This window comes from Anser brachyrhynchus (genome assembly GCF_964034855.1).
Source record: "Anser brachyrhynchus genome assembly, chromosome: Z".
Lineage (NCBI taxonomy): Eukaryota > Metazoa > Chordata > Aves > Anseriformes > Anatidae > Anser > Anser brachyrhynchus.
The window spans coordinates 22876408-22896472 of NC_137697.1; the positions used below are offsets into that span (position 1 = coordinate 22876408).

Genomic DNA, 20065 nt, shown 5'->3' on the forward strand with positions numbered 1-20065 from the left:
GGAAAGAGACTGCAGATGTATTCCTTTGTAGAAGAGAAGGTCTAACAGTGTGAAGGGAGATGTCCACATATATGGTGAGCAGGAAATATTGGAAGTGGCCTGATTGATGTCTCTGCACTACCACTAATCCCAGCTGTGCAGTCATTTCACTACAGCTGCAGTCTTCTCATTCTCATGCTGTTACAGATTGTCATCACTCTGGTTTGGTGCCGGCTTGCAGCATTGTGCTACTGGAGGCGCACACAATCAAATTTGGAAGTAGGGAATAAGCATTGCGTTGTGCTTAATGCCTTTCTGCCTGCATAGCTTGCTTGTTTCCTACATTATAGTTTCCACTGCTTTGTCCAGTCACCTTTAAACATCCTAAGTACTGGAGTTTCCACCATTTCCTTTAGGAGACGATTTCACAATTTAAAATCTCTTGCTGTCAAGAAGGTTTTCCTGACATTCATCCTAAAATTTCCTTTTCTTAATTTCATCTCATTATTTCTAATTAAACACCCATGAAAGTAATTCCTTCCCACAACTAAAGCCAGACTGGGGTTGTACTTTCTTGTGTATGCAAGCTGAGGAAAGAAAAGGGAACCTGAATTTACCCCTGTCCTAGGAGGTAAATGCAGAACTATCGTCACACAACTCTAAAAAATCTTCTTTCAACTTTGAAATGATAAGTTTTTTTGAATGCTGGTGCTATAGAAAATGTGAATCAGAACTGAAAATAAATAAGCAGTTCACGACAAACAAAAGGTAGAGTGGATTTTCACTACCCTAAACCTTTTAAAAGAACATTTACTGCTATTCCATGCTAAAGACATTGTGTCACTTCTTTTTCTGAAAATGTACTGCTACATTTAACTATCCCCACTGTTTTATGGGGCTTCTTGTGAAACTCCTTGGCCACGACTCTTTTTTAAGTGGTTGACAAATTATGCCAAAATCTTATTGCTTGCAATTTAGTAATAACAGGTTATACTGCAAAGTAAGGATTTGACCGTGTATGGTGATGAAACACTGAACTTGTAGATTTGGCTAAAACTCACTAACACTTTTGGAAATAATAAAAGATTGTCATTGTTGTCCTGGTTAAATTATTATTTACCTCTCTTGCACTGACATTTAATTCTATTGTAGTTTCAAACTGTGTTGTTTTTCATTTCCCTTCTCAAAAAGCATTGCACAATATTTCTAATATATGGTGTTTGCGTTGGTTATATCTCAGACACTGAGTGAAATAATTGGTGAATTAGTTCAACTCCTAAACCTTCTGCATGAAAACAAAAAGCTCTGTTGATGTAGAAATGTATTGGTATAGGAATTTTTTGTTAAGATGTGTAACTGTGTCAAAAATTTTGCTCTGTGGAAACCCACATTTTTGCTGCATATGTTACGTTAATCCCTGGTTTGATTTCAAAAAAGTCAGAACAGTATCAGCTGAGACCCAAGAGGACTAAACCAACTCTTTAGAGAAATAAACACCTACAGAAATAAATAAAATAAAAAATAACAAAACTCTAATTGAAATTAAATAGTCTATATACTTAAAATATGCTTGTTTTCTTTAAGATCTCTGGGTAAAGATCAGTTCATCTTCAGAAATGACTTGACCTTAAGAAGTATACAAAGCATGGCAAATACCTACTGTTGAAACTTAGCTCTTTAACAGGGATGCCAAAAATTATTTTACATTCATGCTTGTTTGCCCTAGAGCAAAGAGAAGCACTGCACAATGCAGAGCTGTGGCAAACACGGCTTTTCCCTCTCTGTGTACAACTGGGTACGTGGGGCAGCTTCAAGCACTGGGCACACCGAAGAGAATTGGGTAGCTACCTCTCCTAGCTCATCCCAGCAGGGCAGATTTAATCTGGAAGTGAGCTGTGAAAAGATGCTGACCCTGGCCTTGGGATGGAACAGGAGAGCACAGGTCCATCTCACATCCTTGGTGATGGGATGAGGCACTGAAGGACTGCAGGTGGAAAGAGTGCTCCCAGGTCTGCAGGTGAAGTGGGAAGGGTCTTGTCTGGAGAAAAGGAAAGCAGGGAAGGAAGTGGAAGGTAGAAAATCTGATTTCTCTGAGGCCCTGCAGAGAATTTGGGTCCAAAACAAGTACAGTTTTTGCAATATTTTTTTCTTTATTGGGTTCATTGTGACAAGGAAACTGTGTAAAGCCTGAGGTTAGTAGCTGGAACAAGCCAGCCTCTCAGGGGAGTCATCACAAACTGGCTTAGTACACAAACTTTACTGTTAGTACTTCTGTGCTGGTAGGTTTTAAACATTTTTTTTTCCTCCATTTTGCCGGTATGACTCCTTTCAAATCATAAGGGATGCCCTATTAATTCTTTAAAATGTCATCCTGAAAAGGGGGAAGTTCTACATTTATTTCTTTGAAGAAGACTATTACAAGTTCTTATGTTTTGCTACTTTCCAGCCTCAGAACTAGATTTTTAACAGGAGGATTCCTTGATTCCTCTTTTTTTTTTTTTTTTTTTTCTTTAAGACCACACAGATAATGATTTTGAACAAGCAGTTGTGTTTATTTTAGCATAATCTCTTCCTAGAATCAGAGGAACTATGGGAGAAGGATAAATATAAAGATACAGAGTTTCTTTTTGGTAGCAATAGAGGACTATTTTTATCGGGTATGTAGCTTTAGGACAAACCACACACAAACACAGAACCAAAAAACATCTGTTGTATTAAAATGAGGAAGACAGGACAGCTCATCAGAGGCAGGTTGGAGGCTAGAAGAACTAGCACAGCAGTCTTATGCAAATCATCTGTACTGAATATGTCACTGTATTCCAGTATTTGTGTACTTGAATGTTGAGTTAAGCATTTCGTATAACAAGCTGGACATCTTTTAAAGGCTGTTGAGAGGAAACCGCAGACTACGCAAAACCTCAAGCAGGGGCATTTGCTGTGGCGGTGAAGACAGCAAATCATATTTGGGTACTAAATTCATCAGTTGACTCGTCAAGTAACAGGTTCCCTGTTTGGTAACAGCAAAGACCCCTAACAAGCAAGTGTCTGAACATCCTCACTTCTTTCCAATGGGGATTAGGGGATTCAGCACCTTGAGAGCACAGGGTAGTGTTTAGGGAACTACATTGTTGCGTTTTACTGTAATTTGCTGTAAAATGAAGGAAACATTCCTTTAGTAAATTGTAGCAGGAGAATTCTCTAAGTGCACTCAAATTCAAGTTTTTGATACTTCAAGCACTAGGACCACCTTTTGCAACCTACTTATCTAAGGTTTTATCCAAAACACATTAACAAAATTTACTGATTCATTAGGGAATGCACCACAATGCACAATGCACCACAAGTACATCTTGACAAAATGTAATTGCTTTGCTTTTGCAAACAAGCATATAAAAGGCAAAAACTGCAATATGTGATTATGACAGTGTTCACTTAAGGCTATGTTTTTCAAAATGTAATCATCATAACTATTTGTTTAATGTTGGCAGCGTGCTCACTGCACTGCAACAGCAAATAAAAATAATATTTTAATATCTCTGAGCTAACCTAACAACGAGCAGGCATGGCAGAAAGGGATGAATATGTTAAAATACTAATTTGAATTATTGCTGTAAACTTGCAATTTTATAGCCATTGCAAAAGCAATGAGTTTTCCAAATTGATTGAGTGGTGAGAGCTGTAGTCTGGTGATGTGCAGTGAAGAGGATTTGAAGCAGGATTTCCAGACTGTGCTCCTCCTGCCACATAGCCTATGCAGTGGTCCTGCCATGTAGTAGGCACTGGTTTTAGTATACTTTTCCTGAAACCTGCCCTCCCAGAACACCAGAAAATTTGTTGAAATACTAGTTAACACTCTTAAAGCTAATGGTATGAGGGATGTTGCAAAGGCTGAAGCCCACTGTCTTCAGGTTGTTTTATTCTATCATTTCCAGGTATCATGCTTAGCCTTCATCTTGACAAAACTACAGGTGATAAGGTGAATATCCACTCATTTTTTCCCCTTTTCTGATTATGCATCATAAAAAGTACAATGTGGTATTTAAATCTGATTTGGCTTGCAAGGAAGCCAATAAAGGTAGCAGGAATCCAAAATAATTAAGGAATACAATGGGTCTGAAAATGAAGAAAGGCTGAGCTGGCGGGGAGGGGAATTCCCTGCATTTTTATGGGATGTGCCTGTGCACATTGCAGAGAAGCAGGACTGTCATCACATTAAACAGCTGAAGATACCCAGGGAGCAAACCTCTGGCCTGGCAAGTGCAAGTGGTACCAAGGGCGAGGGTTCACCACTGATCCAAGTGAGATCCAGCTGATCTTTAGCTGATCCAAGACGATGCTGACCTTGGCAGCAATGGCCCTGTGCTTTCCGTCCTCCCTTTCCCTGCGTGTTCCTGCCACTTCCCTTGTGTCAGACTCTGGCTGTCGTTCAGGTAGGCATGACATTGCATTTCATAGCTTTGTCTTTTCTTTCCCGTTCGTAAGAGTGTCAAAATATAGCCGACTATTTCATCCCGGGTGGAAAAAAAGCAAGCACGTTCCCTCCCACTGAATGCTGCATGGCAATGCTGCGGTTTCCAAGAGACCCAGCAAACACAGACCGTTCCTTTGCTTTGGGATGGATGAATCACTGCGGCGGGTGGGACTGTGTAACTCAGTCCCAGCACCCCAGCACCTCTTGTGGGACCCTTTCTGCCCTGAGGAGTGGGTCAGGGCCTCCCTGCCTCTCTGCAGCCTGGCTGGAAAAACATTTGCCAGCAGGGGGAGCGTGGTAGTAATTTCGCGTGCGTGCATACATGGGCTCCACAGTGCGCTTTCTCATGTCCCAGCGAGTTGCGGAGCATGGTGTCGTCTTAGGGCCAGGTTAAGAGGGAAGCGACCCCAAAAACGACATGCCACAAGAAAAGTAGGGTTCTTTGGGCAGAATCGCACTGATTGCATGGTTTGTCTTCCAAACTGTCATTAGTCCCCTCCATTGACAATTAGTGCTTATCTGAAACAGTAATAACTCACAAGAGATGTATTTACACTGTCTAATTTTAGGTATCTAGTATATGTGCTCTGAGTAGTCTCCTGAACATCTCTCTTTCCCTCTCCATTACCACTGTAGAGTGCTCAGGCTTCCAGGCTCACCTCTTTGGTGTCATTTCCCTCTGTTACAAGCCCAAAGTGGGCCAAAATTCTGAGGCTGCACAGCTGCACAGCACACAGCTCTGCTTTTCTGAATCATGCCCAAGTGCTGGAGCTGCTAGCTTGGTGCCTGGTACTTTCCCTCCTGATGCCCCTGCCCCTGCCATGAGCAGGATGGAGCCAAGAGGAGTAGAGGTCTCCCCATCAGTAGCCACTGCTGAGCGTTTGCTCTCACACATTCACTGCAGAGCTCACCTGGACAGATTGCCTCCCTGTGAAAATAAAACCCACCACCACCACTACCACCAACAAGACAAAAAAACATGCTCAAGGTTCTGTTATCCTGCAAGGAAACTGCACAGGCTGCTGTACCAAAGTCCCAGAGAGAACAATAAGAAGATTAGCACAACAGCTTATTTAGTCTTTTCCAGCAATGGGTGCTATTTTTATGAAGTGCTTAGCTCCTGCTTTATTCTCTAATAGGATGTGATATGTCTTACAAGTGCAAAGTGCTTCAAATCTCATCCTTAGGTGACACTGCGTTTTCTGAAGCTTGTGAAAATGATGAGACACACTGGAGACTAAGAGGACTGTTTGCTTAGTGGATTACAGGATCAAATTATTAGTACTCCCACATGGAAGATCCCTGTGTGGTTGATCTCTCCATGTATTTGTTTTAGTGTCAGCTCTTGGCAAAGAAGATGGAAAGGGAATCTACATTGCAGTCAAGGGACTGAATAGAAAAGAAAGATGTCTTCATAGTCTGTGTTTTTTTTTTGTTTTTATTTTTTTATTTTATTAGTACTGTAAAGAAATTTTAGGAGCGTGCTATTTCTACTCATAACCAAAATGTTGAAAGTAATTGATGGGTAGTTCAAATTCAGATTTTACTGCTCTAAAAACAATAAAATAAAAGTTTACAGAACCTAAAAACTATTGAAATATCTTGTAGATGAACATGTCACTGAAAGACGATAATTGCCTTGGATTTTGTAAGATACGATACTAATGATACCACACCTGATTTATAATAACAGTGTATCTGATTAATCTAATATTTCTGAACTGAATAAAGACAAACTCTAGGCAAACATGAGAAACAATCAAAAGCATATGGACTTGAAAAAATGCTAGTGAAATTCAAGAATCAAATTCTTCTGGATCTGCTAGTGCAAAAATTGTTAGCTGCATTTGCTCTGAAAGTGCCTGACTGTCCCTTGCTGGGGAGCAGCGACCCTTGTTTACACAGACACACAGTGGCATTCCCCTGATGTCTGAGCATGTGTTAATTCACACTAAAGGTGTGCACTAAAGGTGTGGTTCAGCCATTGCACCATGTGGTTTCAACAAATCTGCACCGGCAACTGTCTGCTAAAGGCTATGACCTTCCATTCCCCATGTGCCCTGCTCAGCATGGTATGAAGATCATCGGTGATTCTGGACACTGGAAATAAGTCAGCTTCTTTGAGTGTCTGTTTGTTTGGTCGCTGCTGTATTTTTATTTTTTTATTTTTAATCCTGTGCTGAATCATATTCAATGTGCATTCCTGAAAATGCCATCCTGTGGAAAGAGTTGCAAATTATGTGATCTTACAAGGACAGTCCCTCTTTCCTCTGCAAAATCTTTCCTGACCTTAGCTCCCTGACCCTACTTGCAGAATGATTTGAGTTGTATAAGTTTTAAAGAACAAATTCTGATATTTTTCTTTTGCTGCATTAGTCCTCTGGCCATTTGGACAGTATTATGGAAAATGAATTTTTTCTTGTTCCCCTTCACTCAGATTTAGGGCATATGCCCTGCTGTTGCAAGGTGCATGTGACAGTTTTCACTGATGGAGAATCTGTTTCCTAGGTTCTGAAAGAGAACTAGATCCACCCCAAAGAGTCTTGCCTTTTATGTCTGTTGTTAGCAAGAACCACTCACTCCCTTCTGGGACCTTCCCTCTCCCTCAGCTGGGACGTTTTAATGCTACAGGTTTTTTTGTTTTGTTTTGTTTTGTTTTTTTTCCAGTGTGACTCCAGAATTGTTCTGTTTACTTAGAGTGAAGAAAATCAAGATGCAGTCAGCATCAGACATTTGGTTTCTGATTTGGTTTCATCCTGAAAGTAGACTTCACATGAAAAACAGTAATTTCAGTAAATCAGCTAGCTTTTTCAATGTAATCTCTGTACAGGCTAGCAGTTGGAAAGGCCAGGTGTATTGCTCCAAGTTCCTAGCATACACACAAGCTGGAAGATGCTGAGAATAGCACAGAGATTTTCAGTGAGCTCAGTCACTGTGAAAAATACACATCCAAACGGGCCATGCAGAGATGTGTCATAAGCCTGAATATACATTCCTCTTGCACACAAAATCAAAGCTCAGGCTTGTTGGTTGGGAATGCATGTGAGTTAGGAGATAAAGTCTATATAACATCCCTGAAAGGGATTTTAGGTCTTTAAGTTTTAGCAATTTAAGCTTAAGTTTTTGCTCATCTTAGACTGAAGACTGAAATAATAAAAAGGAAAAATTTCATACGTGATCTAAAAATTTTCTGTTAAAAACAGTCAGTTCAGGAGCCAAAGAAAACCTGGATTAGTTGTTATGCCATTTCTGCAGTATAAATTAATTTTTTAATATCCATGGTTTTATTTTCTTGAGATGTGGAGACAAACAATGATTACAAGAAATAAAAACAATCGGTGATGTTTTTTTCAATGCTCTAGCAGCACAGTAAATTCAAAAACACTCAGTAAATTCAAAATACTTCAGTTGACTTCAAAGGACTCATGCTGATGTAAGAGATTAAGATCAGCTTCACAGTTATATAGGGCAGGCTGGAATCAATCTTGCCATGCATTATAAAAAGCATAATCCACATTGTAACTTTATATGTGGAAAATTAACAAAAGCAATATTGCAGTTGAGCACGAGAATAATTTCACTACCAGTTGCACCCCGTTGACAGCTATTTACAGTATTGTCTTGAGAGTGCTGATTCACTCCCACAACCTGAGCTGTGGCATTATAGTTATTAAGAAAAAGAACAGAGAAGAAACCCATTCCTTATGCTATTGCTATTTGTTAACCATCTGATTTGGAAGCACTTGGGCACATACTGTGCAGATATAACCACTGCGGATGGGACAGCTGCCAAGCAGAGAACACACAATTTCTCCTTCTCCCCCTTTCATGCCCACAGCTTGGTGAATGTAGGTTGTCTTATTATGCAAGCTACCAATCTTTGCAACGTAGGTGGTTTCAGACAAATATAAGAAAGACAAACAGAATGTCTGAGAACCAAACAACAGGCTTGTCTGATGGCTTCCCCACGCTAAGGGATGATTCAGGAGCTCATTTGGGTTTCTTTTCTCTTTCCCCAGCTTATTAACCTACACACTGTCAGATGCCTTATGACAAACTGAAAAGGCCAACGCGGTATGTAGACAGACTGTTCAGCTTTAGGTAACTTTCCACAAGCTGGCACATACTGGAGCTCACCAGTTTCTGAGTCCAGGGCTTATGTCTGCGTTCCCTTTCCTATTGTGTGGTTGGGTCTTGCTCTTAATCAGAAAAGCAATGCAGGCAGAGCATATCAGGGGCTGGGGAGCAGCTTCTGCACCTGAGGGTGGAGACTAGAAGACTTCTGCAAAGACTTAGATTGCTTCTTTCTCTGAATCTTCAGTCTTAAACAAACAAACAAACAGCAACAACCAAACAAAAGAAATGGAATTATGATCAGCTAGTTGATGAGGTTTTGGATTTCAGCAAAGTTTTTAGTACTGTTTCTCACAGTATTCTTCTGGGCAAATGTCCAGCATACAGCTGGACAAGTACATAATGTGATGGGTGAACGATTGGCTGATGGGTAGGGCCCAAAGTGTTTTAGTAAATGAGTAAATGGGGTTACATCAGGCTGGTGTGCAGTCCCTGGGGGGGGGGGGGGGGGGGGGGGGGGGGGCGGAGGAGGTGTTCCTCAGGACTCCATTTTAGGGCCAGATCTCTTTGATATTTTAATTAATGACTTCAATATAGGACTCGAAGGTATACTAAGTAAATTTATAGATGACACTAAACTGGGAGGACATTGTTGACTCCCTTGAGGGCAGAGGCCTTGCAGAGAATCTTGACTAGTTAGAGGGCTGGGCAATCACCAACTGCATAAAGTTCAACAAGAGCAAGTGACAGATTCTGTACCTGGGATGGGGCAACCCTGGTTATATGTACAGATGAGGGACGAGAGGCTGGAGAGCAGCCCCACAGAAAGGGATTTGGGGGTTCTGGTCGACAGCAAGCTGAACACGAGCCAGCAGTGTGCCCTGGCAGCCAGGAGGGCCAGCCCTACCCTGGGGTGCATCAGGCCCAGCACTGCCAGCTGGTCGGGGGAAGGGATTGTCCTGCTCTGCTCTGTGCTGTGCGGCCTCACTGCGAGCACCGTGTGCAGTTTTGGGAGCCACAGTATAAGAAGGACATAAAACTATTAGAGAGGGCTACGAAGATGGTTAAGAGTTTAGAGGGTAAGATGTACAAGGAGCAGGCTGAGGGCCCTGGGTTTGCTCAGCCCAGAGCAGAGCAGGCTGAGGGGAGGCCTCATGGCGGCCTGCAGCTCCCTCACGAGGGGAGCGGAGGGGCAGGCGCTGAGCTCTGCTCTCTGGGGACAGCGACAGGACCCGAGGGAACGGCATGGAGCTGGGACAGGGGAGGGTCAGGCTGGGTGTTAGGGAAAGGTTCTGCACCCGGAGGGTGGTCAGGCACTGGGTCAAGCTCCCCAGGGCTGTGGTCACAGCACTGGGCCTGGTGGAGATCAAGAAGCATTTGGACAACACTCTCAGACACATGGTTTGGATTTTGGGTGGTCCTGTGTGGAGCCATGAGTTGGAATCAAGATCTTTTTGGTACCCTTCCAACTTGGGATATTTTATGATTCCATGATTTTATTCAAGGCCCAATATTGCTTTAGACTATAGTTTACACTATTAAGAATGTCTCTCAAAGGGACAGTTCAGTGATGAGTACGCCATACAGCAGCACTGATGATGTTCTAGTGGGCTAATCTATCCTTGTGAAAAGGGAAAAATTGCATTATACATTAGTGAGAAAGAAGGAGTCAGTCCAATGAAATTAGATTTGTAACAGCGTAAAGTAATCAGACCTAACAGCAACTTTTATGAAGGATATCATTTTTTGCCATACAAAAAATCTCACCTGACTTTAAATTATTATTAAAACTCCTTCAAACAACCCTGATATCAGTCACTATAAACGTACACAGACACAAGTACATACACGATTTCTCCAGAAACATTAAGGAACCATGCAACAATGTTTACTGACAAATGACATCTTAGAAGGGGTATTCTGGCATTATGTATATACAGAATGACCACCATGGTGTTGAATCAGGGTATGTTTCTGGTGTGTGAACTGAAGTGAGCAGCCTTGATGAGCAAAAGGGAACTGTACAGCTGAAGAAATCCCAGTGGCAAGACTTCTAGTGTAGTCTGAGGTTTTTCCTGTAAATAGGGGTTTTTCCTGTGCTTTAAGTTATAACCAAATGCTTTTCTACAAAATAATAACAATCACAGCAAAAGTGTTTTGTTAAAAACCAAACCAAATCAAACCAAACCAAAACCAACTAACCAACCAACCAAACAAACAACAAGAACAAAAAACCAAGGACCAAAACCAAAACCCCTTTAAACTTTTTGAAGAGCAGAGGAAATCTAACAGACCTAAGAGCTCTGCATTTCTTTTCCCCTAATTATTCTAGGCTAGATATCTTAACACTCACTTTTTATTTATTGATTATTGGTTTGAGCTCATGTGAGCTCATGTGTCAATCCCTATTCTCTGTCACATTCAGTCAATTAGTTCACATTGTCTGACTACTAGCTATAGTCTTCAGTGCATGTGGGACCTAACACAATTATCTTCAGCTATGAAGAAATCTTACAGCAGTCAGTGGGAACATTCAATGAAAAAGGACTGCAGGGGAACAGCGTTTTCTCTGCCTAGTATTTTCCACAGGGAACAAAAACCACAAAATGCGAGAAAACCCAAACCCAAACCATCCAACCAAATACCTCCAACCCTCAACCTAAACACAAAATTGAAGGAATCTTTCTTCCTCTAAAGCACAAAAATATTAAAAGGCTTAGAGACACAATTTATCATCATTCATTCAAGTGTGCAGTACAGTTTTCCCAAGAATTTTCCTGGATCTACAGCCTAACAGCTATAAATCAGAAATGCACTGCTTGGTAGAAGTAGTGGTGGGTTTTCAGAATTTTGCTCTATTTTACTTCCAGAAATGGCATTTTTGAAGTACTCAAAGCACTTCAGCTATAGCAAAGTCTGGCCATTGAATACTTAGGAAAAATATTACAAACTAAAGGACAAAGATATCTTTCAAAAATTACTACCATTCTATTTCATATAAGATAAAGAAAGTACACTAGACAGGTCTGATGATGAGTGAAATATCTGAAATGAAAAAGGCTGCAATTGCAGACTAATCACAAATATTAGGTAAATTCATATGCTTTTCAAATTCATTTTGAAATGTACCGTCAGGCTTCCAGATGAAATACTGTTGTATTATAGGAGTTAACAAGCATCAATGCACAGGAAAAAACATGCTAACAAACTTTTCTTGATATTTTCAGAAGTTTCCGAAGAGCAACATATTTTACAACACCACTCGCTGAGTCTGAGCTTGTAAACATGTTGAGTAATTTCAGGTGTTACAATACACTTAATGGACATTAGAGTAAATGAACACCCTTGGACAAGTAATATCAGCAGGAAAGACTGCATTAATCTCCTAATCTAAAGACAAAATGCAGCCTTTACTGTTGTCAAATTGCCAGCTCTGAGAACTACCAAAATATTTAGCTGGTTCTTTGGCAAATTTCCATGTTATATATCTTTACACATGATGCCAAATTCAAATATGTTGACCAAAGCCAAGTTCTTGTGTACTGTTGACCAGAATAAGGGTCACAATCCTGCAAACATAAATTTATTTGCGTTAAAAGATGAAAACACATCCTCTCAATCATACCATCTTGTTTTGAAATAACTTTTGATGGTATTGTTTTAATAAAGGTTTTTGTGATGATTGCATACAAGGTACAAGAAAAGCATGCTTTTAAATGACTGCAGCCAATGTCATTTACCAGAAATGAGTTTGCCCGGGATGAGTTATAAAGACCACTTTAAATTATAGTAAGGTATCTATTGCCAGGAAACTCTTTAATAATTTTTAATACAAATTTCCATGTTCTGTCCCCCAGAAAACTGACAAATATGGTTTGTCCAAAAGTTATAGTCTGCAAATGCTCATTAAAGTGTTGATTAGATATTACAATTCAAAAATCAAAAATATTTAGATGACAGTGTTAAATCTATCTGTACAAACATATAGTTGTGAGAATACTCTGATCATACCATGATCATGAAAGACAGTTAGTTGTGTAATATTTTCTAATCCAAGAAACTAAATGAAATGCAGTATAACTATAATAATTTCACAATTGAAAAAAAAAAAAAAAAGGGAATGCATAATTCCATAACAATGTATGCAGGCTTAATGCAAAGCAATACAACAAATGGCAATACAGTAACTGAATATTGTTAACTAGGGGTTATTGGTAACTAGAGCTACGCTGAGTATTGATAAGCAGAGCCACTTTCTTCATCCTGCAGCACAGAAAGGGAGTCCTTTAGATTCATCTCAGCACATCTCTGATCTCATTAGCATTCTATCAGCTTGTTCCTGAACAGTAAACGTTCACTGCAGAAAAGAAGACAAGAAGACAAAGCAGAGAGTGACGTATGGAAAACAATTAGGTGTCTTTCATTTATTTATTTTATTTTATTTTATTTTATTTTATTTTATTTTATTTTATTTTATTTTATTTTATTTTATTTTATTTTATTTTATTTTATTTTATTTTATTTTATTTTATTTATTTCTAAGTCTTTTTTTTTTAATTTCTAAGTGATTTTTTTTTTTAATTTCTAAGTATTATTTTTACTTGGTTAAAATGCTACAGGTATACTATAGTCCAGAAGGAAGATACAAATTTTTTCACAGACAATTCAGATGTATAAGGTTGTTGTCCTAAAACAATCAAGCAAACCAGTAAATGTCTCTGGTTTTTGCCTCTGGTCTCATTTTCTCAGGATAAGACAGAATGCTATTGCTGCTATAGTTACCTGTGCATTCTCTGCTATCTGTGCTGGATGGTTGTGCAAAGGGTGCTGCTTGAAAACCTTCCCTCACTCTTGTTAGCATGCTGAACATGTTTCATTTTGTTCTTACTTTAAGCATATAGGAAAGCTTCCCTGCCACCATTGGAAAGAGCCTGTAAAGTACAATTTATTCCCTACTGGAGAATAAATAAATAAATAAGAAAAGAAAAAAAAAGAAAAGAAGAAAAGAAAAAAGAAATAATCAAATCCTTAACATCATAGAGGTTAGCCTGTTTCAAGATCTAATATAATCATACAGACTGACCATGACCACGACCACAAATATGTTTTTTCTACTCCACTCCTCTGCCTTACAAAGACTGTTTACTGATCATGGGAAGTATCTACACTTCACATTTTTCACTTGTCTGTTTTGAGGCTGGGGCTGTACTTTTCTGAATTTGTGTCCATGGATTCATTTTGGTAAGAGCACAGTGGGAAAAATAATAATAAAACTTCTTCCAGAAATATGTTCTGAAAAACAGATGGACTTGTCCCTTAAAATTTGGTTAAATAGTATAAACAGAGTTATCCATTGTGACCTTATTTGCAGGACTTCAGATACCAATGATTTTGGCCATATTTTGTTTCTTCAGAGTCAGGAATTGCATGGAATGACCTTTCAAGGTATATAAAGGCATGAAAATGCCAGTTTCAATCTCCCTCTTTGAGCTGTGTTTTTATGGCAGCAGTGGTGAGAGATGGGCAGAAGAGCAAGTACTACGACATCTGTACCCTGGAAAGGAAGATTAGTCTACCTGGAACTGGATGGAGCAACTAGGTATGTCCTGAGCACTTGGTGTACCACTATTTCTCAAGGAAGATTACCAGGAGGAGACAATTTTTCTTTACCCTACTCTTTCATCCAGGCATGAAATGAGACAGTAGCAACAACACTCGTCCAAGGAGACAAGCAGCTCCACATTTGGGTGGTGGAAAGGCTGCTGAGAGTGGGATCCTGTGATGAGATTAGCAAAGACCTTACATCTCCTGCTTTCCTTGATGAAGTACGGGGCTCTTGGTCTCCTTCAATCAGGATATCAAAGTCACTTTATAAGCTGGTGAAGCTGCAACATGGATGCTTGCATTCAGCATCTTAGCCTTGCCGTCCTCAATAAAGTGATACCTGCTGTCTCAGTAAGGGACGTCTGTGTCAATGAAGTCACATACCCTCAGTGACTTATATGAGAACAATACTAGGTTGGGCATTGTAGGTTTTTGACTAAACTGCAATGTGTTCCCAATAAAGAGAAACAAAAAGATGTCTGATGGCAGTCTTCAGGGTCTCATTAACGTGGAACACATGACAAATAAGTAAATAAAATAAACTTTAAAAAGCTGGCAGCTGCTATCATCTTTAAGAATTCGTGGTGACAATTGAAAACTACTTTCAAACAAAATCAAACTTTTTCATCTATTAGGCTGACCTCACAGCATGATCCATTAATTTGGTGGCTTTCTGTGCCCCTTTATTTTGCTTGTACTTGGTTTGCACTAGAACTCTCTCCCTAAGGGATTATTAGGTACATTTACAGGATATTCCTTTAGCACACTGCATTCTTTTGCTTTTACTATTCACCTCTCAACACCAGGAAACACTGGTGATGCTGCAAGTCCAGAGATCATCCATAGCACCTGAACTGCTCTGTCAGCTGCTGATGTTCACAGTCAAAGCTTTTGGTTGCTGAATACTGAAATGAAAGACTCCTCAAGTTGCTGCTAGACGTCTTCTGGAAATAACACCAAGAACTGCATGAAGGAACACAGATGCCAAAGATATACTTCCTATGATTTGTAGCTTCTTCTAATTGTACCAAAAAAGAAATGATAATCTTCATGGGATATTGTACCAACTTGTCCTCCCATTAACATAGATTTACAGCTGTAACTCAGTTTGCTTCAGTAGCATTCCTCTAGCTTTTAAACATACAGTGAAGTCCGGATGCACAATTTATAAGAGAGGGCCATTTGAAATGGCCTTCCTTTTGTTTTACCGTCTTTCACAGAACTCAGCACTGAGCTTCTCGTTCATGAACAGCATTGTCTTAGGTATTGCATTGCAATGCCAATTGAAAACAGAGTCCTGGCAACAATGTGAAGGTGTTTAATGGCAAGAACAGTAGAATGACAACAAATTATTAGGGGAAAAAGGGAGCATCTATTCCCTACCAGTGGATTTCAAATGATAGATAAAGCTGGGGGAAAACAAACAAGCAAACAAAACCACATAATGGATTAAACTTATCCCAAGTATAACTCCAGCCAGCTGGCCAGTATCTGGTTGTCAAAATATGCTTAATGGGGAAAGAAAAAAACAAAGCAAAGTAAAAATGTGTTCTAGAACACAGCACATACTGTTTTGTTGTATTTTTATAAATCAGGATTCCTTCTATATACTGCAAATCTTTGAGATAAATTACCTGTTACTACAACTCCAATATCAAGCTATGATTTGTACCATTTTCACAGTCTCCTCCATCTTCCATTTTAACTGACAGCGTTCTGTAAATACTCAACCTGCTATTTTCTTACAATCACAGTAAAGAGGGGATTTAGGAAATCTGTACTTATATCTCTGTGAAAACAAGATATGTGTATACACGTATGATCGCTCCATGTATGATCACTCCTTGTCTAAAGCAAAAGCCTGAATTGTCTATGCAAACTTATGACTGGTTGTTCTGCATAAGATATGGGCATCTTATTCCTAGACACTACTTCGGAAATTCATTTGTTTTAATGCAGTTGCACATAACAAGCTGTAAAGTAGGTTTTATGAAGCCAATAATGCAGATATAATACTTGAGGAATTCCTTTTGGTTTGGTTGTATTTATTTTTCCAAACATTTTGTTTGAGAGAAAATGAGATTGCTATCTGCTGTTTCCTTATTTTTTTTGCAGGAAAGCAAAGGGTTGTTGACTTCCTCTCCCCTCCCTTCCTTCCTTCTTTCTGAAGGTACTGTACTCATCTGAAAAAAAGAGAACGAAATGATTGTTCCTGTTCTCTTTCTTAAGTCATTTGAAACACTGTCCCTGCTAGTTTTCTAAGTTACTGCAATCTCTGCACAGGGGGGGAGAGGGAGAGAGAGAGAGAGAGAGAGATTACCAACATGAGAGCAGGTAGAGAGTTTAGATTTAGGGTAAGATTCCTTCCAGCTTCAACAACTGGTAAGTTAAGTAAAAATGCTTTTATGGTTAACTCTTTAGAAGTGTGATATATATATATATAATTTTTTTTTCTTTTTATAAGAAAAGACATTTATCATATACACCATTAACTGATAAGAAGATAATAATCATATGCATTGACAAGCAATATAGTAATTCTACAGATGTCTATAGTCTGTTTTTTTAGATACTGGTCATAATAACATGCATTTTAATCAGTGCAGGGAAGAAAATGTTTTCCAGTGAGGCTGATAATATTCATAATATAATCTGCTGTGTATTTTGTATGTAGGACTTCTCCTAGTAGAATCTTGTTACAGGCTTCACTCACTTTACCCTGACTGTTTCAGCAAGCTTCACTGGGCCATTGCTAGAATAACGAGAGAAGCTGTGTCACATGCAGATTGATGTATTTCATATATCATCTGCCACTCCTGAAGTCTGCGCCAACCTACCAACCTGTGCTACAGTGAGAGTAGTTTTTTTTTTTCTCCTTCAGATATATTGTGTTTATGATTCCATGTGTTTATCTCTACTCATCCGTCTATATGAATAGTCTAGAAACAGTGACATTTCAGATGTGCTAAGACAGTTTCAGGTTCTCACATAAAAAAAAAAAAGTTCATGTTGCACAGTATGTAACAACATCAAGGCTGATCGCTAGCATCAGTAATAGAATGGATTCGGGTGTTGTCTGCTTATTTGTCATCTGTATTGTTGTAGATACAAATAGGTGGTTTTTGTTTTTGTTTTTGTTTTTCTTGTCAGGCATAAATGTAGCAGAACTATCAGAAGCAGAGCATAAAATGAGTGATTGAATGCAAGAGTATGTTTCAAGTACTGGACGAGAAAATCCTCTCCCCATGCTTTTATAAATGCAGAATGCAGTGGTGGGGAGAGAACGGGGACAGGTGATCATTTCTCTGCAGAAGGGAGAGCTTGGTCATCTTCTGACCCAAGCTCTCTGAAGTGCAGGATCCTCCACAGAATGCCCAGAGCCCAGACAGCGCAGCCCCAAATGGTGGGCAGGCATCACAGAGGGTGGGCAGGCATCGCAGAGGGCTGGCAGGCATCCTGAGCGGCCCCAGTTCCGCTCCTGGTGCTGGTCCTGGACCTGGTCCTGCTCCCACCGGGACACCTGGGCTGCGCTTCCATCCTGGGACAGCCCTCTGCTCTCACCCCTAGCTCAACAAATGAGTGGAACAGACTTTCTTCCCCCTCTGTCTGTCTGCAAGTTTTTCCATAAGAAGGAATGATCTACCCCAAATTCAGCCCGATTCCTGGGTAAGTTGTAGATTCTCTTCACTCTAGGAGCATTAGATGGATCCGGCCACAGGAGGTGTAAATAATTTGTTTCTCGAATGTGGTAGCTCAGCATTTGGTCTCGCTCGGACTATTTTGGCACCAGTTGTTAGGCTTACTGGATGATACTTAGCCCACAGAGAATTCTCTGCTAGTAGCAAGAAAATGCCACATCTTGCCATGCAAACCACTTGCCACGTTTGCTCCTTAGCATACCTGGGATTATGCTTTACCTGGCTAGTATTGATTCATGTTAAGTAGAGGGCTTTGACAGATGTTTTGACAGTTACATGTCAAACACCTGGACACCCACTTTTTAATTCCAGTGGCAAATAGAATAATCGCCAAAACATTCAAAAATATATAGGCTCTGTATTTGGAAATCACTGTGTTACTCTGTTGTGTTTTCCTCAAACTGCAGTGTTACTCTAGATTGCAATCAGCTCTATGTGTTGATTTGATTAGTTCAGAAGTTCAGTTTACATTGTAGGTAAGAGCCAGTTGCTGCATTTAGGTACAGATGTTGGTTTTGAAGATATGAAACATTAATATATTCTTTATTAGGACCATGCATATGATACATTTATTCTCTGAGAGGCTGTAAAAAGGAGGAGATTGTCTGAAGTATATAAAATACATTAAATCATGTTTGTATTAGGAGGGCAAGAGCAGATAATGTCATTTCTAAGCCCATTCCCTAAAAATAAATATACAGAAAGATCATTTTAATAGGAAAGATAAATAATTTGATAATGAAGATCAACCCTGATCTTTTAAGTTCATTCTTAGATTTCATCTTTCAGGTTTCTTTTTCCTTCAAATAATACTTTTTCTTCAGTCATTTGGAGCTTATTTGCTTGCGTGTTATGTTTTTTATTGTTAGGATAACTGTAACGTGGTTTAGTATAATGGTAGTTTGTACTGCTACTATCTTTCTGGAGGGGTCAGGAAGAGAGACTTTTGACTGGTGTGTTATCCTTATCCCACATGTTCCAGATATTTACAAGCATAGAAGGGTATATTCTGAGCCTAGTTTGAGTAACGATCCACCACCAGCTTAGTACAAATGAAATGTTTGTGAAATTTTGGTTACTCACCTCAATGCTATTAAAAAGAATAAAATTAATTGAAACAATAAACCAAGAATAAAAATAGAGATGTTCTTGTTTATTTTACTTAAAATCTTATTACTGCTATTGCTAAGACCCATATCTATATAGATAGCACACAAAAGTAAGAAGTCACTCAGTGTATGCATGTCTTATTGTTTAATATTTTCTCGTATACTTATATAAAACCATTATTTCCAGATCATTTTTTCTCAACTATAAGGAAATATAGGCAGATTTTTGTTTGTTCTGAGAAATAAGTAAAAAAAAAATTATTATATCAATGATGGCAGCAATGATAAGGTAAGAATTTTTAGCCTACGGAAATCCCAAGTTAACAGGTCTGATGTGAAAAGCACAGAAACTGAGAGAAGCCTTTCAGTAAATCAATTTTCCTCTTACAGTTAGGACAGATTATTGAATGGTGAAAAACGTTGAGACTTTGTGTTTTGGATGCAGAATACTGACATTGAATTACTCTCACAGTAACATTTTGGAGTCTCCAATACAGATTTTTGACCTGGAGGTTTTTAATCTTTGAATTTTAATGATTTTTTACTGATTTCTCATTCTTTCAAACAAACACACAGGTAAAAGCTGTAACAGTGTCTGGCAGATACAGCTGGACAGAGAGGCACCACGTACATCCTACAGATACACTTATTGGCATGTGATTCTTTTAGGGCAGACAGACATGCATTATTTAGAATGGAAGAGCCACAGAGAGATGAATCACGGTAGCAACCCAAAACAAGCCTTGTATACAGAGGTGGAAGGGTATGGATTATCCCAGACAACACTTACTGTTTCTAATCTTTGATATTACAAAGCCTCAAGGAAGCAGAAAGGCATCTCTATCTGAATGGAGCACTCCACTCACACAGATATGTCAGTAGAATATTACCCTGACAGATAAAAGCAGTAAAAGCTGCGTAAGATAATAGGGTTTTTGTGTGATGATGATTTAAGGATGCATGTCAATCAAATTGTAAGGAAATGTCTCTTATTAGTTGGTCAGAAATGATTCATACTTTCTCAGCACTAACGCCTGTCCCTCAGTAGTAATAGATCTAACAAGACAAACTACTCTTTCAAACAGATCTTACAACTGCTGTGTAGACCACTATAGTCTGATGGACTGATT

General features: G+C 39.2%; 1 protein-coding gene and 1 long non-coding RNA gene across 4 annotated transcripts in view; one reads left to right on the top strand and one right to left on the bottom strand.

Moving 5' to 3' along the window:
• Positions 1 to 20065, bottom strand: part of LOC308185144 — an 80121-nt gene that overhangs the window by 39923 nt on the left and 20133 nt on the right. The gene's annotated exons all lie outside the window — the stretch shown is intronic.
• Positions 16461 to 20065, top strand: part of ZNF366 (zinc finger protein 366) — a 34994-nt gene continuing 31389 nt past the window's right edge. For 2 of the 3 annotated variants that reach the window (XM_080572911.1, XM_080572912.1), the window contains exon 1: positions 16566 to 17794. The gene's annotated coding sequence lies outside the window, so the exon portion shown is untranslated. Of the gene's footprint in view, positions 16511 to 16565; positions 17795 to 20065 lie in introns of those variants that run through there. The other variant, XM_080572913.1, reaches the window with a different exon arrangement.